At 41.2% G+C, this 14,032-nt stretch overlaps 1 long non-coding RNA gene across 1 annotated transcript; it reads left to right on the plus strand.

The window, feature by feature from the left end:
* The first annotated feature begins 6,786 nt into the window (after window positions 1-6,786).
* LOC146767324 (uncharacterized) lies at window positions 6,787-13,775 on the plus strand. Its single transcript, XR_014956008.1, has 2 exons — window positions 6,787-7,749; window positions 7,880-13,775. It is a non-coding gene; the product is annotated as an uncharacterized LOC146767324 (long non-coding RNA).
* Window positions 13,776-14,032: the final 257 nt, after the last annotated feature.

Genomic DNA, 14,032 nt, shown 5'->3' on the forward strand with positions numbered 1-14,032 from the left:
ATTTCCTCTCTGTCATGGCCTGAGGTATTGGAGGCAGCTTGTTTGAGTAGGACTGGTTGCTTAGAAACAGGGAAGCTACAGGAGCACTCAGTAAGTTTACAAGTACATCTATAACTAATCCTATACTCTGCCGTGGAGGGGCAGCTCAGTAGAGGAGTCTCCAACTTGCAGCGTGTCTGTATTGGGTTCAGACTTGCTACAGTGCTTCTAGGCCCCTGTGGTGATGGGAGAGGTGTTTGAATTCAAAACTTGAGCTGCAAAGTTTGGTAGGTGTGGGAATAAGCACAACTGATGAGTCTGTATGATATCAGGTGCCTCACTGCACAGAGGTTTTCATCACGTGCTTCCTAGCACCACATAAATACCCTTGCTTTATAAAGGGCCATACAGGCTGTACCTGATATGTGGCAGGTAGTAATTCTGGCATTTTTCTATATTGCAGGAGTTCATATATTCCTGCTGTGTTGGCTGTGGGCTGTGTTGTCCTCAGAAGAGGATTAGATACAGTCTTTTGTTTAACACATGGTTTGTTTGCTTCATCTGAACTGAGAATACTAGTTTTTGGTAGTTTTATTACCATGTAAGTGTTCCAGAGGAGCTGAACTATAGCCTACTCCTCATTTCATGATCTATCCTGAATGGTTCATTGTAGGTAATGGCTAAGAGGAAAAGGATTGAACAACTGGTTTGGTGTCCAAACCCAGATATTCCCTACCTCATGCAATTTAAATCCATGTGCTGCTTAATTGACATGGGGCATGATCTTCAGAACACAGCCTGAACTTGGAGGCTGCTGGACTCTGCTTAAGCAGACATCTGTGTTTTCCAATTAGTCAGTTATTCAACAGTCTTTTTTTTATCTCTTTGTGTGTACATGCTGAATAGATTTTCTAGTAAACAAATTATTACTGTGAAACTGGGTTCACAAGAAAGTTGTTCCTATCTACAGATTCTCTTTTATTTTCACACATTTATTAAAAGTGAGGTACACAGTGTGGTTTTGAGAAATGTCACAGGCAAAGGGGAGCACAAAGTCTGATGGATTAGTTTTGGAGGACTCTTTTCTACAGACTCTGCATGACAATTATTAGCAGCTGCCCTGGCTGTGTTTGATGGCTGCTGCATGTTTTTCACCATGTGAACAAGATACTTATTCTCTGCTAAGAGCCTAGGAAGGCATGAGTAATAAAAAATTGGTCTTTGACTAATTACCACATTTTTAGCAAAATATCTGTTGTCCAGTTTTTCTCACAGTAGCTATCAAGATATCAGTATCATTGATCTAAATAAAACATTCCATATGAAGTTGAACAATATGTTGCCATCCTTGATAACAGGACTGTAGAATTAAATGAGCTCATGTTGTTTGAGAGAATTGATCAGTGGTTGGGTGAGGAGGAAAGAGACTCAAGGCTTACTCTCCTAGATGCCCCAATTCTTTGTTGAACACTTGCCTGTGTGTCACAATATGACTGTCTCAGAGCAGCCTTTTTGGAAGAAACATATTTCCTTATGTTTTGCAGTCTGTTTCAAACACTTGCCTGCTTGCCCAGTTAATGAGATTGGAACAACTAGGGCCATGTCATCTTTCTATGTTCTTCCGCTAAGTTGCTTATGGTAATCCTCAATATATGCTTCAAAGACTAGCAGTGACAGAATTTCTAAAGCAAAAAGTATTTTAGTACAGGAAACATCTAATGGAGGGTGAACAGAAATGACATCTTCTGTGAACTTGAGGGGGTGCAAATCAATTAATGTGGACTTTTCTGTTTATAAGTAGCATCTTCTTAAATTTGTTGTTGGCTGTTGATTGGGAAATGTCTTGTGTTCCTGGATGCACCTGGTATTGGTACCTACAGCCAGTGCTGGGAGACAATGCAGTGGAACAATGTGTAGCAGTGTTCAGAAGGCAGCAAGACAAGACTCTGGCAGTAGTTTCTTTGCTGGTGTAGAATCAGAGTTTTCTCCCTGAAAGCTGTTTTTCTCTGCAGCATGGTCACAGAAACAGAAGGGAGTTTTCAGAAGAATCTTGAACAGCTCTTGTACCCTTATGGAGAGGTTTCCTGGAAAGTGGTAACTTCATGAAATTGAGTGGTTCAGTATGGTGTTTTAGCAGCTGTGAGTTGTTTGCTTGGTGCTGTGGCAGCTGAACCAAAGGTAAAGGTGTGGATTATTTGCCTACCAGGCATCTTGTCCTGCCCTGGGTTCTGCTCTGAATGAAATCAACAATTTGAGAAGTTCATGTTAAAATGAGAAAAGAGGAAGGATTTCTGCACACAACATAGATATTGCTGTGAGTCCTTTTCAGCACATCTGCATTGTTTGGGTCAGAGCAAGGTTAAATGCTCTCAGTAGGTCAACAAAAATCTGTAGGTAGGACCTTGGGCAGAAGTTCAAAATGCTCTCTTCTTATCCTGTTCTTCAGAAATTAGGACACTTTTGGAACTGACTACCTTCATTTGAGACCCTGAGTCAAGGGTGATACCTAAAAAATCATTTTTATTGATTCTTCTATCACTGGGACCAGTACCATCTTAGCGGCTACCTTTGTCTCTCACTTAATTCTTTCACCTCCTTTGCTCACTGATTTAGCAAAGAAATGTTTGATTCTGACATAAATAAAGGGTTAATTCATGGGGAGTGGTGACACTCCTTGCCACTAAGTTTGAAAAATAAGGAAGGAAGATAATTATATGAAGAAGGTAACAAGAGGCTCACTGGCTTTCAGATTTCAGAAGAATGAAACATGGGATACAGACCAAAGCTGTGCCAGGGTAGTGTGATGGATGTATTGCAATCCTTATTTCAATACAGCTGAATTAGTACAAGCTGCGAAAATTCTTGCTTCTGGCAAGTCTCTCTTTCCTGAACAGTGTACTACTTTTCTCTGAGTCATAGACAGGAGTATCACAGGTTTGTGAAGGAAAAAGTGTTTCAGATTTTATAATTTGCAGGAGACACAGAGGATGCCCTACAAGCCTCCTATATTAGTGAAATGAGGAGTTAGAGAGTATGACAGCATACTTGGGATTCAAGAGGGTCACTGGTGTATAAACAGCTCTCCTAGAGGCTGCTGACTATCATACCTGGCTTTTAGGTGATTTTATTTCCTAAAGAATACTGTGCATATATGGAAATACTCATGATCTTTAAAAGGCTCTCAGGTGCTTACACAGCAGAGTCATTCCTGAGGTGTCAGCAGGACAATCCAGTGTTGTCTGAACTAATGCCATATCTTGCATGTCCAGTGTAGCTGTGCTGAGATATCTCAGTAGCAAAGCAATGGGATTGCAGTTTTAGCAAGGGTTGTGATTTAAGTCTACAGAAATTGCCCACAATAGTATATCATATTCAAGAACTGAGTCTGGATTTTTTTTGTCTTTTTTTCACTGCTTTTTCAGTGCCACAAATGGCATGTGAAGAGGATTTGGCTTTTCACTGTGCTTCCATCTTTCTCACTTAAACTATTAGTGAGTATGGGAGGCTCAAGTTGGCTGGAGAAACTATTCCTTCCATTGACAAACTGATCTTGCAGAGAACTGACTGAGTTGTTCTTCCCTGTTTCAAGATCGGCCACACAATATCTCTATTTCAAAAGAAAAACAATCCCCCAGAAAAGCAGTGTGCCAAATCTCTCTCAACCAGCTTTATTTCTGTTCCCTCTCTGGAAGTTTTAAGTTAGCTAATATGGGTTACAAGCTATACAAAACCCTTGGGGTTTGGTAGCAATCCAAGTTGGTAGTCTATGAGAAGTTATTGTGTTCAGATGCCTTCTGAGTGGGGACGTAAATGCAACATGTTGCAGGCTGCAGCTGTTAGATGGAGACTGCAGCAATGTCCCTGAAACACTGAATTAAAAAAAAAAAAAAAAGCAAAGTTGTTCAATTTGAATAAATGGGGGTGTTGCTCTCTGCCCTTATGTAGTCCAGTACATATCAAAGGCCCCCTTCCTTTAATAGCAGGAAGGAAATAAGATCTGTATCTCTTGGGAACATGCTTCTAAAACCAACTTTCACTTGCATTCCTATGTCTCCTTTTAGTCCCTCTGAATAATAAAAATTCACATTGTCACATTTTAGTCATCCCAGCCTGGATATTAGATCACTCGAGGGTGTTGGTTTTTAATCACAATCCTACTAACATCTTAATTTGGGTATTGGTGTTCCTCTCCCATGTTCAAGTCCCTAATATGGATTCTTATCACCCCAAAACAGTGAGCTTGGATCCCAGCCCAGCATGCGTGGGCATTGGCAGCACTTGGATATTTATAGGGATTTCTACTTCCTTCTTTTCTTTGGGCCACTTTCTTACTACAAGAATTCCTCATTTCTTCCATGCACTAATGAATGCAACCCTTCTAGGGTGGTGTCTGGGCAGGGGATGTTGTGTATGTACCTTCCCAGCTGCCAGGGCCAGTGCAAACAGGCATAGCACAGCACTGGCCTGCAAAGCACTAAAGGGGAAAAAATACTAAAAAGATACTACCTTTTTCACACCCTTAGATACAGGGCTGGGAGATCACTTAGCCTTGTTGGTTTATTGTGTCATTATTAAACTCAGGTATCTTGACATCTCAAGCACCATTACAATGTTACAATGTAGTTGGAGAGGGAGAGAGAGTCAAATGTGCTGAACAGTTTCCTGGTTGATAATTTCCTCTGGATCTATAGAGTGGCAGAAGGGTGGAACTTTCAAACAGTACCGTACTGGTTTTGTTTTGATCCATTCTTTGAAACGTGAATCAGTAAAATATTATTCTGGCAGAAATCTTTACAATTGTCACTTGAAGTTTCATCTTACTTCCTAGGTGCTCATGGTGGAGAAGGACATCAGCAGAGGTAGTTGTTTGACAGGTCCTCATGTGCAGAGTAGCTCAAAGCATTTGCTGACAGACCAGCCAGCTGACAATGGGTGCAGAGTAGCAAATTCCCTTTTTCTTTCCCTTGCTGGTGATTCTGTCTGAGTTTCTCTGTTCCACTCAGATGTCATTTCCCTCAAAAAATTGTAGGAATCTGGAAACTCTGCCTCATTCTGAAATTCTAACTGAAATCTGTCAGTATGTCTCTGTTGGGAGTTCAGCAACAGAAATACAATTATAGAAGTTTTGTTTCCTTTGAAAGCCAGAGGAATAATGTGAATATTAGATCTGAGCTGCTGTAATGAAGACTTGGGACTATGTGGGATGGAGCAGAACCCTGAATGCATGGCTGGAGAAGGAAAACCTGCAGTAGACATATTTTTAGCATTTCCTATCAGAAGACACTGAGAGACTAGATTAGGAGCCATTACTTGAATGAGTCCATAGCATCCTCTATGTCTCATTAACAGATGGTTCTAAAAGGCAACAGTGGAAATGCAAACTCATGCATGTTTGTGCTTGCTCTGCTTGTGCCTCTCCTGGCAGCACTTGCTGGCATAATCTGTCAGAAATTAACCTTTTGCTTGAGGTATTGTTACACAGGCTGGTATAATTCATCCCATTGCCTGTGACAAATCTCTGTCTAACCCCTCCATACAGTTTCCACCAAAAAGGAATTATGTCAGAATGGCAGAGAAATGCTGGGTGTAGGATCTCACCTTTGTAACGGGCAAACTTTCTTCTCCTGCTCTAAGTTTTTCTGTGCTTTCATTGCCAGGATTGTCCACACAATCCTCTACCCCAATTACCCATTGATTAGGGCTCCTCTGGTAATCTGCCAGATGCAGGTTTGTTACCAACAGATGGCAGAAAGCATTTGAGGTAATGAGAGAAAGGATAATGATTGCTGATCTGCATAATAATCAGCTTGTGAACAGGTTTCATGTTTTTTTCGTTTCCACTGGCTCAAAGATTGCACTGTCAGACAACCAGGCACCTTCTCTTGAGTTAAAGAAATAGTAAGGGAGGAACCAATTTCTTCCAGCTACTGTTAAGATCTCTGGAGGTACACACACTCTCCACCACGCAGATTAAGATTTTAGCCAGAGTCAGAGACTGCACCCAGAGTGCTGGGAATGAACATTCAGTCCACTTGTGATCAAGACCTCTAACTGACCAATCTGATCAGAAATACTTTCTTTTTTTCTGTTTTGTGAGACAATTTCCCCCGCTTGTACCACAAGGCAAGAAGATTTCCATCTCCCTTGGACCAGCATCACCTTTGCACTGTCTAATACCTTGTCTGAAAAAAACAACTTCCCACTTCAATGTGTTTTGCAGCTCTTCAAACAAATTTTTCTCCTTTGCACACTGACACAGCCACATACAAGCCTACACCTCAGCTACTCCAGGGTCCTTGCAGGAAGAAGTCTTCTCTGCAATACTCTAGAGCAGTGTTACTGGAGTTATGTATCTTATAACACCAGTTTCCTATGCTGCACAAGATCTGTAGTTCAGATTTTCACTGTTTGAAATCTATAGGGTGCTTAGACTCTATATGAAATAAGCCATATAACACTAACCCTTTACTATGACTTCTGGCAAAGGATTTAGATTGAAGAACTTTTCTCAAAAAACAACCTTACACATGTGGGTGCTAATATTGGGGTGTTCTCCATTTATTCCCCAGGTGGACTGAAAGACATGATAGACAAGTTTTCATGAAACCCCTTTACTTTGTGGTAATCCTTTCCTTGATTTAAGATCTAGATGGAGATTTTTGAAATTCAGACTTGAATTCTTTGCAAGGATAGTATTTATCACATTTTCAGTTGTATCACTTGTCACTATTAATTTTAGCATCTGAACCTTATAAGGCAATCACTATCTACTCCTGTCCATGTGTTGCAGCTGTATCCTCCCTCTCCAAGAGAGGGAGGATTTTTTTTTTGTTTGTTTTGTTTTGTTTTGTTTTTTTGGGTTTTTTTTGAGCTCATACTCTAAAGGACAAGGATTTACTATTAAGACTAGAGGCCTTGCTACAGACATTGCTGTTCATGACAGGATTTTCCTGTCCTTTGCCTGGTTTCTAAGGAAACAATGCCTGGGCATCTGAGCTTGTGCACATTTGTTATACTCTTTTTTTTTTTTTTTTTTAATTGTGCCTGTGGCTTTTTTTCTCTATGCTTTCTGAATTTATTTGCCAAGTGGAATTTTATTTGACACATACATTTAAAGTTACTGACTTACTGTAAATTTCCTGAAAATAGATGATGGGGCATTACTCTAAATGTCATTTAAAGTTACTGACTTACTGTAAATCTCCTAAATAGATGATGGGGAATGACCCATGGTATATGCTCAAAATTTCATATACTAGAGAATCTGCATGAAAGAAAAAGAGAGAAGGCTGTGGCCAGAGGAAAAGCTTCTTCTGATTCTGGAACTTATTAGACACATGAGAGTTCAAATGCTAATTCATATAACAGGCATCTTCTTTAATTTGATTTCTGCAATTGTTAGTGAAAACTAGTCACTGTGAGGGGAAAAAAATCCAAGTTCCTTGGATTTTTAGAGACTGTCTATAACTGTCCTCATTTAGCACCACTGCAACACTACAAGCTATCCTGCAGGACACTTATTAACATGTTCTATTTATTTTCTGGAAAGAGAATGGCTGAACCATGTTCTGTGTTAGAGAGTGACGTTGTGAACAAACATGGAGCTTTTAGCCATTCTGTTGAACAGGTGACCCCTGATTAAGTTGGGTCTTGCCCAGAAGCCCTGCAGAGAGAGAGAAAAGCCTGAGGCAGAAACTTCACATGCATCTGAGCTGGCATTTGATTCTTCTGGCTTGTGGATGACACCAGCAGGCAATAAGATCTGACAAGGTATGTGTAGGGAGGGAAGAGGTGACAAAGGGGAAAGGACTTTCATCTCTTGGTAATAGTCAGCTATTTAATTTACTGTGTCTCATGCTGCTGAGAGTTTGGATATGTAAAGATAATGTGTATTCCTAAGGCAGGAGCTCTCTTGGTGGAAACAATAATCATGACAAATGGGAGTCAACTGCGAGACTGTGTGTATCCTGACAGCAGCATGCTGGGTGAAAAACAGACTTCTTGGAACTGATCAGAGTGTAAGTAAAAACAAGTGTGTGGGGGGTGGAGGGGAGTTGGTTTTGGGTTTTATGTTTCTCCTAAGGAGCACTGTGTTGATGCATCTTTCTTTACCCAGGCACCTGCCTGGTGTTAGCTGGTTGCAGGGTAGTGGGCTGACTTTAAGGTGCACTACTTTTGCAGGGTTAGGAATTCTCTGCCATGGGAACAGAGGCACACTGGGGCAGGACTTGGGTCTGCACAGGCCACTTGGGAAACTGTGACAGCACAGGCTGCTGGTAATGGGCTCTGTCAGGCAGCAGAGGCTGGGGAGGTGTCCCTTGTTCTTAAAGGGGACTTTAGCTGGGTTATGGGTATCTGCATGTGGGGAAGGAGAGTTTTCCAGGAGAAGAGATGGGGTCTGGACTGTGTCCATCTCCCCCCATCCCAGATTTGTTAACCTCTACAAAAGGCAGCTGCATTTGTTAGCTGGTAGAGCATAGTTATGTGACTGCTGGCAGAGGGTAATGCTGCTGAGCCTGCTTCCTTCCTAGGGAGGTTGAGCAGGACTGTTTCTGCCACTGAAATCCCAGGCACCATGCATAGATTGAGGCTGTCACACTAGTTACAATGATCCACAGAGGTACTGGAACTTCTACACCAGCCCTTTAAGTCAAAGAATGGAGAGAGTAAGGGTTTATTTAGGGGACAAATAGAACTGCATCTGGAATGCAGAAATAAAAGCAGAGGGGCTTTAATGTTTTTAGGAGCCTCCCTCTCCGTAAGTTTCCTTGAAAGTGATCTCAAGGCTGCTGTCACTTCAAGCCTATACAAGACCAAAACCACTTCTCTTTAGCAGGTGAAACAGATGCTCAAAAAATGAGGCTATATTGCTCAAGGCAGTTATGTTCAATGAAGTAGTATCCAGGACCTTTCCTGTTGGCAAAAGTGAGGCTAAGCTTAGAAGCCACTGAACTGCTGTTAATAGCTTATCACAGTTATTTTCTCTCTGCTGGTATCCTGGCTTTGACTCCTGGCTTTGGTCCACATAATAATACTGTGCATCTCCTGTGAAAGATGTCCCATGCACTATTTTTTCAGACAGCAGAGAGGTGCAAAGTTTCCTGTTCCAAAGCAGTTGATTTTTTTATTGATTACAGATACTTAACTGTTTTCTCTGGCCTCAGTTCTTTTTCAGATGAACATAACCAAAAGGACTAAGAGGGAATAGGGAACTCACATTTCTACATGTCTCTGTCTCATCCTTATTTGCATGTGCTTGTTCAGAGTGCTGCCCAACACCTGTGTTTGCTGCTGCTCAAATTGCATCTTGGGACTTTTTGGAAATAAATTGCAGAGTTTTTATTATTTCTCCAATACACCTGCTTTCACTTTCTTCCTTCCCTCCTTCTCTGAGAAGGCTCATCAATATCACTTCTAAGGCTTCAGAGACAAACTACTACAAAAATATTGCCAGTGGCTTCATAGAAAAGAGTGGCTGGCACAAGGCATTTCTAATTCCTTGTAGTGCTTAACTAACTAGTCTGAAAATGCTGAGCTATTCATTAGCACATATAACAACAGAGCTGTGTGCTACTACAAAGAGGGAATTTAAGCTCTGCAATAGTCCTACTGAGATATTTTATTGGTTTTGACTTGAGAGCCTTTCTTCCTAGTGAAGATGTCTGCCTTCACAAGTACAGGTTGCTTTATTTACAGATGGCACACTTTTAATTAATCTTTAAAGGGGCTTGTTCATAGCAGCCCCAGCTCTAGAGCGAAACTGATTGTGTTTTTTGTGTCATGCCGTGGGCAATTCTGAGAGAGGAATGGATACTTGTAAAGGATAATCTTTAATAAGAGCTAGAAAGATTTGCAGCCACAGGTTGGTGTAAATTTTTGGGTCCTTCACAATGCATTCCACTCTGCTATACATCCTGAGTCTTGGTCAGGCCATCATAAGGCAGGACACTTTATAAGTCTGTCAGTGCTCCAAAGCTCTAGAGAAGTGCTAAGAGCTGCAGAGTAGGGATGATGCAGGTAGTATATAGGCAACAGATTAAGCTGAGATGTCTGAACTGATTAGGATCCTCAGCTGTTCTGTCCCTTCCCAAAATGGTTGCTTGGCAGTGGTGTTAGCTGGAGAAGATCTGAGTAGAAGAGAAAAATCAGTGTTCACACTCTTAGAGAACAACAATTTATCTTCTTGAACTAGCCTAAACAGCTCTGCTAAGTGGGAAAGAGGATCTGGTGGTGAGGAGTATCTTACCTCTTGGTAATTACCAGCAGATAGCAAAAAAATCCACATTGTGAACTTGACTTTGATACATGATGGTGGTACAGGAACTGCTATGCCATTTCACCTGATTGCAGCTGATCCTGCAGTGAGGGTGCAGCTTCCTGCCTGAGGGAGACATGGTAGAAGGATGCAGGAAGAGATGGAGAGATTGCTCCATAACTACCACAGTTTAATCTGCCACCACACTTGAGAAGTGCCACAATTATAGGTTTTGTTCAGCAGGACTCCATTTTCTGCTCTCATTTTACTGGGTTGACCAAAAGAAAGTCTGGTTTTTGGGGGAGTCTATTTTTAACTGAGTATTGATTTTTTTTTTTTCCTCTTCCCCTCTCATGATGGACTCTTCAAGCAGTCAACACCTTTTTCTTAAAACTGATGCAAACCAGAACCATATAAAATAGTTAATATAAGTTGCCGTCTGCTTAATGCTGTTATTCTTTGAAGGTGTAAAAAACTTAGTACATCTTCCTGGTTCTGCTACTTGCCTACTCTGTAGCTTTTGAGTCACATAGTGGTATGATAAAATGAGAAGAATGATACCTGTAGCAGATGGTTGTGTGGCTATCTCAGGCTCTCAAAGCCAACAGGAGTATACGACAGGCTTATTTCTGAGTCAGAAAAAGCTCTGTCACCATGTACGTGAAGGTTGGAGATTTTCTGTCCTCTGCCTGGATTGCTGCCAGAGCTGGTGATGGAATGAATGCTGCAACAGATTAAAGTTACACTAATCCAGATCATCCAGAAATGTGAGACCTCCAATCATTCATGGGGAGGCCAGAAAAATTACACTGTTGTCATTATAAAAAAGAAAATACTCTTTCCTAATGTTCCACAGGGACTATCATATTGCAATCCAGCGACCTTACAGGGAGCATCTAGGAAGACCTTGGTGATTTCTTGCTGCTCTTGCTTCATGTCTTTATTCCTCAGGAACTGAGGAATACTTCAAAGGCTGCCATCTGGGGGCAACATACCAATTCAGTATTGAACCTTGATTAATACATACTTGTCTTTGAAAATTGTTATTTATAAAAGCAGTACCTGCAGTGGTTCAGGGTGCAGATACATTGCTTGAGCACTTGAGCATTATCAAACAATTACGAGCACAAAATCTCAGCAGGGCCTAGAATTACAGAGTACGTCTGAGGCAGGCAATGCTTGTATGGACAACTGTATTTCAATCACAATTTCAATCACAACACATTTTAAATTGTGAAACAAAGTTGGTCTGTACTGGAATGCCACCAGCTGAGCTCCCTTTCCCTGCCTAAAATACAAACTTGTAGTCAATTTTTCCAGCTTTTTTTTTTTTTTTCCACTTACCCTTCTCTCAGTGTATTTTCTGTATCAGGGCATCACCTTGCATAATCTGAGACATGTCATGACTGCCATTTTTAATGGCAATGGAACTGTTCTCTCTGGCATGCAGAACAATTGGGCTTCAATTTGGGCTGACGCTACAGAAGAAATGCAATTGTAGTGAATCAAAATATAGTAAGGGAGAGACCCTTCTCTGAGGACTGGGCATGCTGGGACTGAAAAACTTGATGTGTACACAAGAAATAGCACTGAGTGAATCACTTGCAGTCAGTCATGTGAGTTTCTTTGGCAGTCTTCTTCTGTTTTTTCTTGTTATAAAAAGTACCAAATACACTTCCACCAAAAATCTGTGCAGGAGTGGTTAACTTTTATTAGACCCTTAGGTACAAACAAGAGCAACAATACTGTGGAAACTTACAGATTTTTTCTTTGGGAAAAAGACAGCTCTTGTGGAGAGTTAGACTATTCACCTCCCTTGCTAGCTTTCATAAAATATGCATAATTATAGGAGCAAAAATTGTAGGAAAGCAATGAAAGGATGTGTTCCTGCATGTTTGTTTAGATGTTGCAGGTCAGGCAAGCTCCTGAGGAAGGAGGCCCCAGAGGCTTTCAAACGATCTTGCCAGCTAGAGAGCATGATACCAAGAAATTTTGACACTTACAAAATTAAGTTCTGCTGCTTCTGTTTTGGGCCTCCAGCATTTTTTCTACATTCTTCTATAGCGGAGAAGGACAGATGCAAACTTTGAAAATACAAGTATTTAATAATTGTCTTCTTTCAGAGCCTGGGCTTTAAAACAACATTTGAAAAGAAAGATGTGAGAGTTGTCACAGTGACTATTCCATCTTGCTTTTTCAAGCTTTTCTGTATAATTGTCACATAAAGAGACACAGCTCTGACCCAAAAGGGAAGTCACAGTGCATAGCCACAACTTTGTCACATAGCATGGCTGCACATGCAGTGTGCAGCAATGCCATAGGGCTCTCAAAGTCACTCAGGCTTGTCTATTGGGTCCCCATTCTCAGAACTTTGTGTCTGTTTTCTGTGTAACCTACATCCTTTGCCTTTTGCAAGAAGAAAAGTTAATGCCACTCCTTTTCTAAATCAGTGCCATTTTTTCCTCTAATGAGCCCCTGCCAAATGCTCTGAATCTTTATTGTGTGCAAATATTCGTCTGTAGCTCACAAGCTGATTGATCCCCTGTGGGTCAAGGGGAGAGTGCCAGGAAAGGGAAGAATTTGATTCTGCCTTTTCAAGACTAATCCTGAAACACAAGTGTTTGCATGCTGGAAAGTGTTTTGGTACATTTCTGAGAATTATGAATATAATCCAATACAGCTGTTGTCCTAGCGTGTCACTTCCTCTCCTCTGGCACCAGATGTGGGCCCCTGGATTTTGAAGACCTGTATAGGAAACCTCCACACCTGGTTGTACAAAGTGTCTCTGTTGGTCAATGAATTCAACAGGACTCAATACTCTGTAATAGTGTTATTGCCTTTGTGCTACAGAAAGTCCTGTTAAACTTTGTCCAAGTGTAGGACACTCAGTTTAGCTTCCTCTGAACTGTCACAAAGTAGAAGGAGGTGCTTAGTAAAAAGAACCTCACCTTTGTCTTGTTAGGGGCACTGTAGCTCCTCAGTCTTTATCTGGTGATATGATAGTGCCAGAATTGAGTATTGTTCTGTCTGTTATAGACTTTGTCCTGAATGAGATTGATTTGCAAAAAGCAATGACAGTGGGGGAAGAGGGGAAGAGAAATAATCCATGTGTGTTATTTTACCAGGTTGTATTTGCTATAGTTCTATGGGAATTTCTTCTTGCTTGAGAGAGGAAAGTGTGGGGGATGGGGGGATGGAGAGGGGAAGGGAATATCCACCATTTTACTTTTGTTTATCCATGTTTTTTTATGCTAAAAGAGATATTTGGAAAACCTAACTGCTCTTTCAACCCACACTATATAATAATTCAAGCTGCTCACAAAGCTTACATGGTCCTCTGCCTCTCCAGTGCTGTTTTTTTAGTCATGGAGAAATCTATAGTTCTGCCCCTGTGGCATTTTTTAGAGCCATGGGGATGTTAATGCCAGAATCTTGGCAACTTTCCAACCAGAGTAATTACATTCTGCCGACCTGAAATTCTTCCTGCTTCTACACAAGGTCACTTTAGGCACCAACAGAGCCAGCTGGTTACAACCCAGTGCCCTGCTTTGCCCTCCTCTCCATCCCTTTGGTCTATCCTTTAGTCATCTTCTCCTCAAAGGCACAGAGGGCTCCATGCTCACTCTAAGGTACCTAGTGCCCTGTAAAAATTGGGCGAAGGAAATGGGTTTGACCAAATCTCCTGAACTGCTGTCATTAGGTTTTGAAGTATGACCTGATATCCCATTTCCTTTGATAAGTCAGGGGCTGCTATTTTAACAGACAGTGGCTCTTTTCTTGTTCTCTCTTCGACCCCTT

Source organism: Lonchura striata, chromosome 5, assembly GCF_050655825.1.
Source record: "Lonchura striata isolate lonStrDom1 chromosome 5, ASM5065582v1, whole genome shotgun sequence".
Classification (NCBI taxonomy): domain Eukaryota; kingdom Metazoa; phylum Chordata; class Aves; order Passeriformes; family Estrildidae; genus Lonchura; species Lonchura striata.